Source organism: Dasypus novemcinctus, chromosome 5, assembly GCF_030445035.2.
Source record: "Dasypus novemcinctus isolate mDasNov1 chromosome 5, mDasNov1.1.hap2, whole genome shotgun sequence".
Classification (NCBI taxonomy): Eukaryota; Metazoa; Chordata; class Mammalia; order Cingulata; family Dasypodidae; genus Dasypus; species Dasypus novemcinctus.
In genome coordinates this window covers 16,220,956-16,238,191 of record NC_080677.1, presented here as the reverse complement: position 1 = coordinate 16,238,191, position 17,236 = coordinate 16,220,956, and the positions used below count along the sequence as shown (strand labels likewise).

The 17,236-nt window shown below is 42.4% G+C and overlaps 1 protein-coding gene across 5 annotated transcripts in view; it reads right to left on the bottom strand.

Annotated features, from left to right (window-relative positions):
- Positions 1 to 17,236, bottom strand: part of GLI3 (GLI family zinc finger 3) — a 285,033-nt gene that overhangs the window by 217,536 nt on the left and 50,261 nt on the right. The window lies entirely within an intron of this gene.

Below are 17,236 nucleotides of genomic sequence, written 5' to 3'. Positions count from 1 at the left end.
AGTCACGCGCTGTGCAACTTTTTGAGTCCATTAAGTTATAAGAAAGAGCTTCGGGCCAGCTGATCAGACACAGACAAATACGTGATCTTTCTTCTACCTGTACGTCTATACCCAGCAAGGTGTTGCCATTTACCAGTGAGGATCTCATGAATAAAACGTCCTGGGCCAACTCCTTTAAACCTCTGGAGAGGCTTCCAGACCTCAGTCCAGCTGTGTGAGCTGAGAAACTAAATGTTGCCCCTCAAACTTTTGGGGGAAGAAAAGGGGTTCAGTTATATAGGAACGCATATAGAAAAGCATTGATTGCTATACAGGAGTAACTGGAGTCCAATGTACATACTACCATGTATACTAATTCTAAAAACAACAACAGGATTGAATGTCAAAAGTGTGCTAACCCCTTCACCTTGCTGATTTCCTTAAATCAGTAACTCTTCCCATTTTACCGAGACAAACAAAACTCAGGAGGCTAAGAAACTTCCCCAATGTCACACAGCAGAGTCAGGAATGAAATGAAATCTGAACCTAATCCCACAGCACATGCACTTAACCCTGGGCAGTCCCAGCCCAGCATCATCCTCTTATTTGCAGCAAGACTGAACTTGTCAGATGAGCTCCAAGTCACAGTCAGAAAGATGGAGAAGGAGGATGGGGCCACGGGCCAGCGAGCTCGCCCAAACCAGGTGTGGTGACGGATGAGGACGGGCAGCCCAGCCAGTCTGTCTTCATCCCTATTTCCATGTGCTCTAACATTTTGTTCAAACATATTATTTGTACCCCATGCCATGCTGGTGTCAACTCAAAGATACCCTCCAAGATCCAACCACCGAGGTGCCAGCAGAGAGGCGGATTCCAAAGAGAGGCACCGAGAACACCCTCTACCCAATTCTGGGTGTGCTTTGCCCTGACAAATCCTCTTTTGGCCCACCAGTCACATACAATCTTTCATGACAACAGATCTGTCCAGCCTGGCTCCTCAACCCTTCCCCACTCCACCCCACCACCCACACCCCACCCTCAGCTCAAAGGCAGCCCCTGCAGTCAAGGGCCCCGGGAGCATCCTCCAACCTCGGCCACAAACACATATATACACACTGCATACATGTACATGTTTACTCCCCCTTTCTCTCCCTAGGTGCCTGGCCCAGAAAAAACTTCTTGTTGTTCAACTCAGAAGAAATAGAACAGGTCATGAATTCATGCAAACAGCTGCCCAGGATGGCCAAAGCCCACCGTTGTGCAAACAGCAAGACCCACAGCTCCAGTCTGAACTCAGCCGCGATCACCTGCTTCCTCACCTTTTCTGTGTCTAAGACAATCTGCTTCTTCAGCCGTAGGCTACAGAGAAAAATGAAAGGTCCAAGACTTAATTCAGGGAGCATTTTCTCAAAGGAACTGCTTCCCAAATCTTCCACTAGTTTAGCTTGCTCCCTTTCGGACTTCTGTTGAAGGCTGGATATTGATCCCCTGGTTCTGTTACCCACATCCCTTAAACCAGACCCTCAGCGCATCGCTGCCAGGAGGGTGCTGGGAAAACAGGCCATCTCAGGGACGCCAGGACTCTCCCCTCAACTCCTCTTCTTCCTCTTTTTCATTTTTTAATATATATACATCTCAAAGTTTCCCATTGTATCCACTTTCAAGTATACAAGTCAGTGGCGTAATTACAAACACAATGTTGATCTACCATCACCACCATCCCATTACCAAAACATTTCTATCACCCCAAACAGAAATTCTGTACCCTGCCTTCTCCTTTCCCTTCCCCATAGCCTCTAAAACCACTGATCGGCTCTGTGTCTCTGAATTTGCTTATTCTAGGTATTTCATATAAGTGAAATCATCCGATATTTGTCCTTTGGGCCTGGCTTGTTTCACTCAGCATGATGTCTTCCAGGTTCTTCCATGCTGTAGCATGTATCAGCCCTTTAATCCTTTTTAGGGCTGAATAATATTGCACTGTGTATATTCTGTTTATTCATTCATCTGTTGATGGACATCTGGGTTGCTTCCAGCTTTCAGCTATTGTGACTAATACTGCTGTGAACACTGGTATACAAATATCTGTCTAAGACCCTGCTGTCAAACCTTTTGGGCATTTACCTAGAAATGGGATTGCCAGGTGGTACACTAATCATATGTTCAACTTCCTGAAGAACCACCTAACTGTTTTCCATAGCAGCTGCACCATTCATTTCCACGAGCAGTGTAGTAATGCAAGAGTTCAATTTCTCCACATTCTCACCAACCCTTTTTTTCTATTTTGGTTGGTTGTCTGTATTTAATAGTAGTCATCCTGGTGAGTGTGAAAGGGTAACTCATTGTGGTTTTGATTTGCAACCTCATGCACTTTTCAAACCTCTCCCCCAACATTTAAAGACAACCGTCAAGCTATTAAATAGAAAGGGCATACAAAAAGAAGGAGCCCATCTCCAATCCTAAGTGAATTTCTCAGGGGCCTTGGAAGGGGACACTGTTTATCGATTCCCTCATTCCTGCCTAGTTCACACAGGAGGCACTGAACACCTAATCTGGTGCCGAAGGCCCTGGGCTGGTGCTGAGGCTCCCCAACGATGGAGACAGCCCGTGTCTTTGCCCTACTTGGCCTCGGGAGTCCCCGTTACAGAGTTCATGTTCATGTTCCGGTGCAGCTGGGGAGGGGTGATGGCAAAGGGCTGGGGAGGGGAAGTGGCAAAAGTCTGAGTAATGAGCACTCTCCAGACACCAAGAACTTCGAGAAGAACCCAGAGATAGGGGAGGCAGCCGGCAAAGGGGCCCTGGGGCAGGAGTTCAGCATGTCCAAGGAGCAAACAAATAAAGACCACCTGCCTTCCTAAAAGAGAAAGATCTCATCACCTGGCCTTATGGAAGCCCAGGGCAGTGAAACTGAATGGCCAAATGAGGGAAATAAGTAAGTTAGGATCCATTATGATCCCCAGTTTGCAGATGAGGAAATTCAATATAGTACACATCGAGTAAATGGCAGAGCTAGGGTCTGAAGCCAGGCTGAGCTCAGAAAGGGAGCCTTGGACCCCTGCACAACAGTTCTACATGCTATGGCTTTAAAATGCAGAAAATCGTTAAATTTAGTGGAAGGGTGATTGGTAAAAAGCAGTTCATCCAAGGCGTGTGGGGACTGAAACGAAACTGCAGAGCGAAACAATCTTAAAAATGCAGATGAATCAGCCTAGACAAGAAAGGAGCGTTTCTAAAACTGACACAAACTATATTATGAGCTCCTTTGCAGAGGTGTGCCAGTCCTGCACTTAGGTTAGTCCAGTAAGACAATGCTGGAGTGTCATATGCTGGTGGCATGCCTATCTCACAACTTCTGACGAGGTCCGCTTCACCCACTATCACTCACTGTCCATCAACGTTCAGCAAACTCCGCTATGCTTCAGGACTGGGCTGACATGAAACGAACAAGTGCAAAAACGGATTTCAGGTCGGGGCAATTGAGAGACCAAGCGGAGACAGCAGATGGGTCCCAGGCAACCAGAGCCCAGCTGCACCCCAGCTGAGAGGACGCTGGCTAGAGGCGGCACGCAAATGTCACAGTGGAGCAGAAGCCACCCACACAGCTTCTCCCCTTGGAACGGAAAGTTCCAGGAGAAGACAATCACAGGATGAAAATGTGGATCGTCCAAAGCACTGACAATGTTTTAAAAATTAACTCTGTGTTTGTTCAGTGCAGCTTCTACTGAGAACATAGTTTACAGTCCTGTTGATGACAGCAAACTGCAGGCCACCAAGATGCAGGTGCTTGTTCCACAGTTGCTTCTGAAAGGTCCTTTGGGACCTCCGAGAACTGCAGAAACCATAGTACTGGCCACACTGAAATGCAGTCCTTCAGAAGGATAACTCACTCTCACCACCGAGGGAGAGACCTTGCCACCCTTGATCTCCAGGGAACTCATCAGCCCCTCGAAAGAAGAAGGAAGAGAGATGCCTTTAATCACACACAGAATTTAATCCATCAGATTAAATCAGGGCCAATTCGTTCATCCAACAAATATATACTAAGCTCCTGTGAGGTACAAGAGTCTAATAATTAGATCCTGTTCTAGGCACTTGGACTATATCAGTAAACAAAACAGAAGTGAATCCAAATCCATGGGAGCTTAGAGTTTAGCTGGGGAAAGCAGGCAGGACATTGTCAGAAGGTGGTAAATGCTAAGGAAAAATAAACAGTAGAGTGGTCTAAGCAGATTCAGGCGACAGGGAGTGGGGAGGAGGCAGGCAGGAAGCAAAAGAGTGATCCTGGTGAGTCACACTGAAAACTTGACATTTGAGTATGAACCTGAAGGAGATGAGGAAGTTAGCAGAAGAGATACCAGGGAAGAGCCTTCGAGGAAGAAGGAGAAGCTAGAGCAAGGAGCCCTAAGACAAGAGCTTTCCTGGTGCATCCAAGAAATACAGCCAGTGACAAGAATCCAAGCCGACACAGAAGAACGTACACAGTGAATGGACACAGAGAGCAGACAACGGGGGGGGGGGGGGCGGGGGGGGGGGCGGGGATAAATAAAAAATAAATCTTAAAAAAAAAAAACAAGAAATAGAGCCAGAGGCCAGTGTGGCTGGAGCCGAAAGCCAAAGGGGAGAGTGGTAAGGATGAGATTGGGGGTGGGGGTGGGGGTGGGGAGAGAATACAGGGCCTTGGAGGCTACTAGAAGTAAGAACCTTGGCAAAGAGTGAAATGTGGGCCCATTAGTGAGTTTTGAGCAGGAGAATGACAAGATGATGAGATCCAACTACTATTCTGAAAAGCTCACTTTCAAAGAGAGAGAGAGAGATAGGCCTGAGCAACGGGAAGGGTGGCCTTGCCATCAACTGGGATGGAAAAGGCAGAGCTGGCTGGAGGTGGGTGAAGCTCAGTTCAATTCTGCAATGTCATGTTGAAGGTGTCTATCATATATCAAAAGAGAGATGTCTGATGGGAAGTTGAATATATGAGTTTGGAGTTTAGAGGAGAGAGGTCTAGGCTGCAATATTAAATTTGAGAGTTCTGAGCAAAGAGAGGGTATTTCAATCCATAAGATTGGTGGATATGACCAAAGGAATAAGCATATATAGAGAAAATTACCCAGGACTGAATTCTGGGGCACTCTACCATGAAGAGTTGGGGAAAAGAGAAGCCAGCAAAGGTGATTGATAAGCAGTGGCCTGAAAGCAGGAGGAAAATCAGGCAAGACAGAAGGTCTGGAAGCCAAGGCAAGAAGGAACAGTGAGGATGGGCCAAGTATGATGAAGGCATAAAACTGATCTTTGGATTTAGCTACGTGGGGGTCACAGCAGCCTTACCAAAGCAGTTTCCATGGAGCAAGAAGTCAGAACAAAAGCCAGAGTGTGTTGAAAAGAGAATAGCATGGTGTTGGCACAAGGATAGACATACTGACCAATGGAACAGAATTGGGAGTTGCAATATAGATCCTCGTATATCTGGTCAACTTATACTCGACAACACCACCAAGTCCATTCAACTGGGAGAGAATGGCTTCTTCAAACAAATGGGGCTTGCAGAACTGGATATCCATATCCAAAAGAATGAGAGAAGATCACTATTAAAAAAATTAACTAAAGATGGATCAAAGATCTAAAGATAAGAACCAAGACCATAAGGTTCCTAGAAGATAATGTAGAGAGGCAATTACAAGATCTTGTAGTAGGAAATGGTTTCATAAAATTACAAAAAATAAAATAAAATAAAATAAAATAAAAATAATTAAATAAAAGGGGGGGGAGAGAAATAAATAAATAAATCTTTAAAAATAAATAAATAAATAAACTTACAGCCAAAGTATGAGCAACGAAAGAAAAAATGGATAAATGGGACTGCCACAAAATTTAAAACTTTTGCACTTCAAAGCAGTTTGTCAACAAAGTGAAAAGGCAGTGGGAGAGAATATTTGGTAACCATCTGTGTTAATCAACAAAATTGGGTGCTAATGCAAAGTACCAGAAATCTGTTGGCTTTAATAAAAGTATTTATCTGGAGTAAAAGCTTACACTTACAAGGCACTAAAGAGTTCAACTCAAGGCTGCTTTCTCACCAAAGTCTGTTGCCATGTGTTGAAGCAAGATGGTGGGTGATCTCTGTGAGGATTCAGCCTTCCTCTCTCTCAGCTATAGGCTGGCTCATCTCTCATCCCGGAGCCACAGGATCAAAGTCTTCTCCTCTGCTGTGTCTATGGAGCTCTCTCTCTTCCTGTTGTGTCTTCTTGAGTGAGTGTCTATTTATATCGGCCCACCAAGAGGGCCGGGATCAATCCTGAGTCACGCCCCACTGATGTGGTCCAGTCAAAACCCTAATCTTTTATTAAGAAAACTGAAAACCTCTGAATTTAACACTACCAAAGGGTGTCACACCCAGTGGAACAGAGCAGTTTACAAACATATTTTTTCTCTTTTTTGGGGATTCATAAATAATATCAAACTGCCACTCCATCTATCAAATAAGGGCCTAATATCCAGCATATACAAAGAAATTTCACATCTCAAAAAAAAAAGACAACCCATTTTAAAAAATGGGAAAGAGACTTGACCCTTCTCTAAAGAAGAAATACAAATGGTGAAAAAGCACATGAAAAGATGCTCGACATCACGAGCTATTAGGGAAATGCAAATCAAAACTATAATGAGATACCATCTTACACCTATTAGACTGGCGGCAATTGAAAAAACAGAGCACTACAAGTGTTGGAGAGGATGTGGAAGAAAGGGAACACTTATCCACTGCTGGTGGGAATGTAGAATGGTATAGCCATTGTGGAGGACAGTGTGGCAGTTCCTCAGGAAGCTAACTATAGAACTGCTATATGATCCAGCAATCCTACTGCTGGCTATATGCCCAGAAAAATCGAAAGTAGGGCCACAAACAGATATACGCATACCAATGTTCACAGTGGTATTCACTATTGCCAAAAGTTGTAAGCAACCCAAATATCCATCAACAGATTAACGGATAAGCAAACTGTGGTATATACATACAATGGATTACTCAGCTGTAATTAAGAATGCAGTATTAGCACATGGGACAACATGGATGAATCTTGAAGACCTTATGTTGAGTGAAGTAAGCCAGTCACTGAAGGTCAAATATTACACGATATCACTGATATGACTTAAGCAAACAAAGCAGACTCACAGAGCTAGGGTCTGGAAGATAGCTTAACAGGAGACAGAAAGGAGTGGAGGGTGGTGAGCTAATGCTCAATACAGGCAAAACTGATGATAAGGTGGAAGGTGTGGCCAGGCAGTCGATGGGGACGAGAGTGGTACAATGGTTGTGACTGGGTTCAGCAGTGCTGGAATGTCAGGGAGATTAGGATACAGGAATTGGATTGGACTATCCATGGAACTGGGGGGAGGGTTGGAGGAAGGAGCAGGGGAGCTCTGGGGATTATTAGGTCTGTGGTTAAAACTACAATGGTGGGAATATTCTTTTGGCAAATATGTCAGGGTAGGGTTACTGCTGCACAGTGTCAGGGATGGGATGACATGTAGGGGAGGGTTCCCCGGGTCATGCTCTGTGGAACATGAAAGTGTTCACTGTGTCACAGTGTGTTATATCAGAGGGTGGAGACCCACATAATAAACAAGAAAATATTAAATTTCCATCCTGGGGAGTCCTGCTATGTTCTCAGTTAGAAGGGCAAGAGTCTCTCGAGAACATGAGCAGTGCCTAATAAAAGAAAACAGTTCTATATGTCAAGCCCTTAATATTACTGCAAGTAACTATAAATCTTATTCTTCAAAAAGTGAAACTTAGTGGTTACCACAGGTCCCAGGTAGAGGGGGGAGCAATAGAAAAGACAGAACATAGGGCATTTTAGGACATTAGAATTGTTCTTCATGATCATGCAATAAAGGATACAGGCCATTTTAAATTTCATTAAAGCCTATTACAGTGTATGGTACAAAATGTGTACCATAACATAAACCACTGACCATGCTTAGTACCAATGCTTCAATATTTGTACATCAATTTTAACAAATGTACCATTGCAGGTAAAATGTTATTAATAGGGGAGAGTGGAAGAGGGGTAGGGTGTTGGATATATGGGAATCCTCTATATTTTCTATGTGGTTTTTCTATAACCTAAAGTTTCTTTGAAGATAAAATTTTAAATATAATAATTTACTGGGGTAACATACAGGAAACTCTCACTGTACATACAAGATAACAGAGCTTACAGTGATGAAAGACATAATGCATAAAAAAATTTTTTATTTCAAATATTTATTTTTTATCTTTATATTTCCTGTGTTATTTTAAAATTATTATTTTATTTTATTTTCTCATTAATTTTATGCGAGGTTTTTTTTGGCTTCAGTTTTGGAGAGGTTTTGGATCACAGAAGGGTCACAGCTGTGGCAGGGGAAGATCACTGGTGTGGGGTATCAGGGATAGGAAATGTGTGGGGAGGGGTGCACCTGGGGCATGCCTCTAAGACATATGAATACATTCAAGTGTTCACGGAGCACTGCCTCGGTGTGTGGAGACCCACGTGACAACTGAAAGAATATTGAATTCCAATCCTGGGGAGTCCTGTTACATTCTCTAATAGAACAGCAAGACTCCCCCGAGAACATGGGCAGTGCCTAGTGAAGGAAGACAGACCATGATGCCAGGACCTGGATATTGACGACTGTACTTATGAACCTTGTCTTGTGAAATTTAAACTTAGCCTAGTATTATATATTGCCTAAGAGTTACCTCCTGAAAGCCTCCTTGTTGCTCAAATGTGGCCTCTCTCTAGGCCAAGCCCAGCATATAAACACTACCCCTTTTATCTGAACCTATAATTAGCACTATCCTTGTTAAATATATGTCCCAGAGACTTAAATGTTTGATCTGTTCATGTGCCAGATGAGCCCCAAATATCAGCAGAGTTAAAAACATCTACTCTCCAGTTCATTGGATCACCCATGACAACTAATAAGGAGATGATAAAGGACAATGCCCATCCCAAGGAACAGAGAGTATCTGCAACTGCAAGCAAGACAGTTCCAGCCATATAACTCACGGGATCTAAGCCCCTCTCAATTAGAAACAGAATGAGCATCGCCATCCCCAAATCCTCAAGAATGGGGAATGAACAATGGACTAAAGTAGACTTATTATTATTCTGTTATTGACTTATTATTCTAGCAATGGAAGAACTTGTATCATTTATATAAAGGCAGTGGCCACCAGAGGTTCTGAGGGGAGAAAGAGGGAAGAATAGGTATAAGATGGGGCGTTTGGGGGACACTGGAATTGTCCTGCATGACATTGCAATGTCTGATACAGGCCATCATACATTTTGTCTAAACCTATAAAATCGTGCAGGGCATAGTGTAAACTGTAATGTAAACTATATTCCATGGTTCATAGCAATACTTTAATACGTGTTCATCAATTTTAACAAATGTACCACACTGATGAAAGATGCTGCTAATGTGGGAAAGTGCGGGGGGGAAAGGGGGTAAGGCATATGGGAACCCCCTATATTTTTGATGTAACATTTATGTAATCGAAAGTTTTTTTAATTTTTTTTCAAAAAACAAATTTTTTTAATTAAAAAAATAGAATAGCAAAGAGAAAATGGGGCAGTAAACATAAATGACTCAAGGAAATCTGTGGCTGCAAAGAGAAGCAAAGATACAGAGTTGGCAACTGGTGGGTATGGAGGGCTATAAATGGGGTCAAGAAGTATTTTTTTCTTTCTTTTAAACAGACGGGGGAAGCAGATGTGGCTCAAGTGTTTGAGCACCCGCCTCCCACATGGGAGGTCCCAGGTTCAGTTCCCAGTGCCCCATAAAAAAACAAAAAACAAAAAAATAGAACAAGCAAACCAAATGGAAAAACCAACTCAGGGAAGCCCATGTGGCTCAGTGGTTGAGCACCAGTTTCCCCTATACAAGGTCCTGGGTTCAAGCCCCAGGCCCCAGTACCTTAAAAAAAAAGGATAGGATGTTCATATACCAATGGAATTGATACAGTAGAAAGACATAAGAGATGACATGGAGGGAGAAGGGAGGTGAGCGGGATGGAATCTACCATGCAATGGGAGGTAGTGACTTTAGACAGGAACTTGGCGAGTTCTTCGGTGTGAGCAACATGGTAGCCGAGTGTATGGGCACAGGTCCTGGATGGTGAGGAGAGGTGGTAATGCAAGTTGATGAAAGTTCTCTTTTGTCAGCTTCAACTTGCTTAGTAGAAGTAAAAAGCAAGATTATCAGCTGAGAAATGAAGAAAAACAAAGAAAAGATAGAAGACATGAAGGAGTCTTCTAGGAAGAAGGGGAAAGCAAAAGAACTAAGGAAGTATACGCCCACAAAGCCACATTATGTCTTTGAGGTCCCAAAATGCATGACGTATAATTATCCTTTCAATTGGCTACTGAGTTAAAATAAAGTATGGTGAGTGGAATAATGCTATTTATATTCTAACAGACTGCCTATTTCTCAGGAATCAGATTTTTTAAAATAGTCCCATTGTATGAGAATTGTGATTTTAGTTTCTATGGTTATCCTAATCTGCAAACATAACAAGAGAGTCCTATTTAATGTATTAAAAATATGAGTTTATGATACATGAAGACCCAATATTTTATGTGGCTCTAGTATGCGTTAGGACAAACACCAAATACACTCAAGAAATACTGCTAAGGATTCAAGTGTATCAGTGATGCTCTAAAGGAAGTGAGACATGTATTTCTCCTTATAAACGAAATGGCTTCCGTCTCATTATCCAGATTCACTTGAAATTTAGAGATAGTTCATGCAAGAAGTAAGCAACTGTTGAAGGGAATCCCAGTTAAGAATGACATATTCTCAAAATTTTTCATAAACTTGGACAAATCCCACTCCTACCCTAAAAGCCTTCTGCAAACCTGGGCCTGCCCAGATACTTCTTTACTGGAAAGGTACCCTAATCATATATTATCTAGACCAGGGGTGAGAAAACTTTTTCTATCAAGAACCAGAGAGTAAATATTTTTGGCTTTCAGAAACATAAGGTCTCTATGGAAACCTCTTGGTTCTGGTGTTGTAACATGAAAGCAGCCATAGACAATAGGAAACAAATGGGCATACTGCGTGCCAATAAAACTTTATTTACCAAAACAGGCAGTGGGCTGGATTTGGCCCTTAGGCCATGGTCTTTCTTTCCTGCCCTAACTCCCCTCCAAACAGTACTAAATACTCTCCTTTATAATTGATAATCCTCTCTCTCTGTCTTTCCCTCCTTCCTTTAAAGATGCACTCCTTCCCAAAAATTGGACCAAAATTTCTCCTCCAAAGAATCTCACGTTTCACTTCCCATCAGCCAAGGTTATTACCAACATTCTCACTTCCAGTGGAAAACCAAGGTCTCACACGGAATGGAAAACACAGTCTCTCTCTGTACCAGAATTACATTTTGGCAAACAGGGTCCCAGAGAAATCCCTGTTAAACATTAGCTTTACCAGTCTTCGGGGTGTAAACACCGTCATGTAGACGGAGCCAATCCACGTAATTGCCTTTCAGGGCTTGTTGGCAAACAGCATTGATGACAGGCGGCAACACGCTACATGATAATAAGCTTATGTGTACCAGACTGTACTTGGAGGGGAGAGGGGGGTGGAGAGTGGGGAAGGGGCCTGAGGCATCTAGTCATTACCTTATCTTGCCTCACCTGGTCCCAACCCAAGCCTTAGGGCAATAAAGCTTTGGAAAAGTGAGTGATCTTCGGGGACAGCAGAGAGGAAGGGGTTCCTGAACAGCACTCATGCCCCTTACATATAAGTTAGGATAGCTTTTCTGCCGGATCACTAAAACTTCTAACAGCCCAAAGACTTGACCCCAAAATAAAGAAGAACATACCTGATGTGCTGTATCAGATTTATATGTATTCTGTATATTTGCTCAAGTAAAAAACCTAGGATCATCTTTGATTCCTGTCTTCTTACTTTTACGCCCCTGCACCACTCCCACCCAGTCTAACGATAATTCTACCACCTAGGCTGAATCCAACCACGTGTCTCCTGCTCCATAGTCAAACTACCACCCTTCTTGCCTGGGTTACCACGACAGGTTCTTAAAGGGCTGCCTAAGTCTACTCTTGCTGCACGTATTAGCCAAGCGATCAAAGTGAACAAGTGAGTAAGTACAGGAGCACAGACGTAATTTGGGTCCCCAGCTCTGCCACTTACCAGCAGGTAGCCAGAAGCAAGTCATTTAACCTCTCTGTGCCTCAGTTTCCTCATCTGTAAGACAGGGGCAACAACAGTACCTATTTCACGGGGGTTGTGAGGAAGAAATGAGTTAACTCCTACAAAACACTTAAAACAGAATGTCTGAAATATTCAATAGAAAAGCCTCCTCTTGCTCTCAACCCTCCAGTAATTCCCCATCATACTAAGAATAAAATCTAAACTCCTTGCCCTGACCTCATATCCTTCACTTCCTCCCTGCTCTCACCACTCTCTGTTTCTGTCCTTGGAACAAAGCCCAGATTCCACACAGGGCGCTGCCTTGCTGTTTGCTTGGCCTTCCCCCAGGTCTTCCCATGACTGGCTCCTTCCAGTGGCTCACGGTCTCTTCCTATCTCAGTAGCCCTTTTATGATCATCAGAGGACCTATTCAATCTGCGAACTCCATGTTCATTTACTCATCTACTGACCATTTTCCTCCTAGAAGGCTGGCCTGCTCCTCAGTGTAGGGACCCTGTCTGTTTTGTTCAATGCTGTATCTCCAGACCTAGAACAGAGCCTGGTTTCAGTAAGGACACAAAGAACATCTGAAGCTGATGGATTTTTCTGCCTTTGAATGGATGAGTGGATGAATGAATGGATACAGCATATGATACATATTGCAGTGGACATGGGATGCCCCAACCAGATGCCTCTTCAATGAATAGCTCTATGCTCCACCTGCTGTTGGCAGACAAGCGTCCATCGTCCCTTCAGGTGTTGCCTGAGCTACAGAGAACCACTATGCTCAAGGGCAAGTTCATTCCTGGGGCAGCCCTCACCCTATAATAACTGATCTATGTGGAGTAGAAAGGCCTGGCTATCTCAACCCAACTCAAGACAACTCGTATGGTCCATTCTAGCTCCAGAGTCCCTGAGGGGTAGGATGAGGCTCTCATTGGGCCTGCTCTGCATCTCAATTTCTTCCTTTACCTCCTTGCTGCTTCCGTTCCCTCTCTTCCACAGGTGTTGATTCCAAAGGCACTCCCTAATAAAGATCCAGCACACTTAATGATCTCAGAGCCTGCTTCCCAGGAAATGCAACTTGCATCATAAATTACACCCATTAAGGTGAACACTGACCCCCACCTACCCAGACATGCAGGTGGGCAGGCTGGTGAGGTCCGCACCCCCAACAGCTTTCTGCCCTGTACGACTGGCCCCTCTTTGGCCTAGATTGAGAGCTTTTATAAATCCACATCCATACATATTCAAATCAATAAGTGGTATTCTGGCTATATTTTATCATGTATTTTTTTATGAACCGTGAGAAGCGGGCTATGGACCACCTATGAGGCTGTTTCCATCCCTTGTCTGCTTTCTTATCCCCAGCCACTCATCCTTGCTTTCCTGCATCCTTTTCTGGCATCCATTCAGACAGGATTCCAAAAAATGCTGAGAAGCCTTCAAAGTGGTCATTTGAACCCAACACTCTTCAAAGCCATATTTTTCTAGATCCTCAGAAATATCTTTTGTGCAATGCGCTAAGGATGAGCTTTAGCTTCTGTCCTGCAGCTCTAAGGAAGTACTAATATTCCAATGCTATATTCGTGCCATTCTAGAGCTGTCCGGATGTGCTCGGCTTCCCCGCGTGCAATTCTATACAGATGTGCTCCTACAGTGCAGATGTGCTTGGGCTTCTTGACTAATCAGGGGTTCTCTCCAGCGGGCAATGGGGGCTATTTGTCAAGGTCAAGGACGGCAATTTAAAAATTTAAAGGGCTAAATTTCTGGGTGGACCAGCTCTGCAGACCCGGGTTTCCTAAAGCCTAGCGGTTTGGCGCTGGCCCTGTAGATGCACTGTGCTCAGACCTTCTGTGGGTAAGGGCAGCCATTTAAGCGGCAGCTGTCCGGTGTCAGGCGTGTAGATTGGGCCCATCCGAGCAGGGACTGAGAATTTAGCCTTCCTGTCACCACGCATTAAGCAAATGATCAAACAAGCCAGAGCATATCATCAGCAATCCCACGTATGAAATTCAGCCTGAAAATGTGGCTCAGCACACCAGAACCAAACAGTGATCTTACGAACAACGGTTTTATGCCACAGAAGTCAGAATTGGGTCCAAAAAAAACAAGCAAATCTTAGCTCTTCTCAACAACTTTTCCTGGCAACCTTCCTCCCACAAAATAATCGATTGCTCCCTCTTCTGTCTTCCCAAAGCACTTTGAAAGTCTCTCAAACATAGTAATTGTTGCATGGTATTATAACTGAACTCTTAGAGATTTTGTTCCTCCCAACCAAAGTTTGAATTCCTTAAAATACATCCCCTCCATCTTGGTCAGCATCCTAAACACATTCCAAACACAGCACCTGGCTCAAAGCTGGTACCAGACAAAAACTGGTAGAGAAGACATTGACAAAAGTACTTTAAGTGTCCTCTGCCATTCTCAAGACAATGCTACGTTCTAGAAAGAAAGCACAGAAGAGAGACCTGGAAAAGCAGATGCCTTTCCATACCCAGGAAAGCAGTGGTAGAATAACAACTACCCCAGCCCTTGGATATAACTGCTGTGGAACACAAAATCAAAGTTTTTCATCATGTCTTTGCCATCAGAAGGTCCACAACACTTAAAACAAAGAAATTCAGAAGGCCTATTAATCTTAGACAAAGGCCATCTTTGAAAATAGTATAGCTTCAATCTGAACACACACCTGAACTTGCCATTCATTAAAAAAGACTTCACTTTTGGTTCTACATCACTCATTTTTTTTTTAAAACCACCACATCTCATTTCCATGATCTCTATCTACATTTGCGGATTAAATAAAAGAATAGCTAAAGAGAACTTTTAAATGTTTTTGAGTTACCAAATAAAATTGTCTGCAATTCATTAAAGACTATCGATAGGAGCAGAATTAACAATGGAATTATCTACAGTTAGCCAATAAACCCACAGTGTCCGTTTTAAAATACTAGAGTGATGTTTGAAATCAAGGATATAGCTATTTAATACCTGTACCAACAAGAACAAGAAAATCAAGAACAAGCTTTTCAATTTTATCACTAACAACACTAACATAAAGTAAGGAAGAAAGGAATGAGTTCATTAATTAATCATTCTTTATGGTTCCTGCTTGGATTTTTTTTTCTTTTTTAAGTAGATTTACAATATTTTAAAAACCTGAAAATCAGAAAAACAAAAATCAAGGCAACCAAGAACTTTTCATCTATTATAATAAAGTATAATAAATAAAAGCAGTAATACTTACATTGCTAGTAGAAGGATAAGTTCGTTTGACCTTTCTGAATATGTATCCAAGTGTAAAAATGTGAACAATAATCAGAGATAGGAACAAAAAATTAGCTACGAGGATAACCACCAAAACACTGTTATTTATATTAGAAAAAGAAAAGTAAAAATCAAATAAGCAACAACAAAGGATGGGCAAATAAATTTTCGTCCAACCAACCAATGGGATGGCTGGAAGGAACAACAAACTTAAAACGGAGGCTCAATCAACCAAGAAAGAATATGAATTGTATACAAGTCCCAAATATTCACACAACAGACAGATCGTGAGGAAAGTCAATCTGTAAAAGAACAAGGCAAAAAAAGATAGTATCACTAAGGCAAATAAACTAATCAATAGTTTGCATTTCAGATCTACTGCAATGGGCACTAACCACGCCCTTATAAAACTAAGGGCATTTTATACTTCCATTTTAAAAGGTACTCAAGAAAAACTGCAATAGGTCAAAAAAAATTATATGATCACGAGAGGAAATAATATATAGGAGAGTAAGATAATCTAACACATATCTTGAGGCATGTAAAACGTTACTAAAAACACCCACTTGGTAGTCCGCTGGCTTTGAAAATACAAAAGAGGAAATCAGTTCAAAACATAGTAAGTAAGACCTGATGACAGAGAAGTAGAATATTCTTACCAAAATCTTACAGAGCCCTGGAGTAAATTAAAAGGACAACAGGAGTCTCTTTCCCTCCTAGTTGATTATTAACATCAGGATGAACAACTTCCTTTCCTGGACTGGAAAAAGCAACAGCCTGAATCCACTAATCTGTTAAAGCCCTTTCCAGAGCTGTAATAAATATTATCTTACATTCTGATAGATTCAGATATATCCTATTACGAACATTTATCCCCAAGTGCACGATGCACAAAAGCAAACACAGAACTTCATGATTTGTAAATCTCTAGAGAAAATAGAAAACATATTTACATTTGCAAATAACATTACTAACAGGCATTTTACTTACTAATAAAACCGGCAGCATGAATACCTTCGGATTTTATAAAATCCAATATATGGAATCAAGCACTAAATTTTTTGAAGTTGAAAAAATTGTAGGACAAAGTGAATAATGAGAAAGGCAAAAAAACAAAATCTTGATAAGCTACCACAATTGACTCAAGAAGTGGAAAACATGAAAATGATTTCAAATAAATAGACTCTAATAGTTTTTATAATAAATAGGTTCAAGGGATTTCATGTTTATGAAAAAAGTTTTCCAGATTAAAAAGTTAGAAAACAGTTCCAATTCCTTTTAAAAAACTACAGCAGTACCAACACCAAAATCTAATATCAGGAGGACAAAAAGGAGAAACTAAGAATCAAAACTATATATGGATAAAGAGTGAAAGGTACTAAGATTCTAAATACAGGGAAACGGACTTGGCCCAGTGGTTAGGGTGTCCGTCTACCACATGGGAGGTCTGCGGTTCAAACCCCGGGCCTCCTTGACCCGTGTGGAGCTGGCCCATGCGCAGTGCTGATGCACGCAAGGAGTGCCCTGCCACGCAGGGGTGTCCCCCCCGTAGGGGAGCCCCACGCTCAAGGAGTGCGCCCTGTAAGGAAAGCCGCCCAGTGTGAAAGAAAGTGCAGCCTGCCCAGGAATGGCGCCGCCCACACTTCCCGTGCCGCTGACGACAACAGAAGTGGACAAAGAAACAAGACACAGCAAATAGACACAGAGAATAGACAACCGGGGGAGGGGGGGATTAAATAAATAAATAAATCTTAAAAAAAAAAAATTTAAAACTAAATACAATACTAAC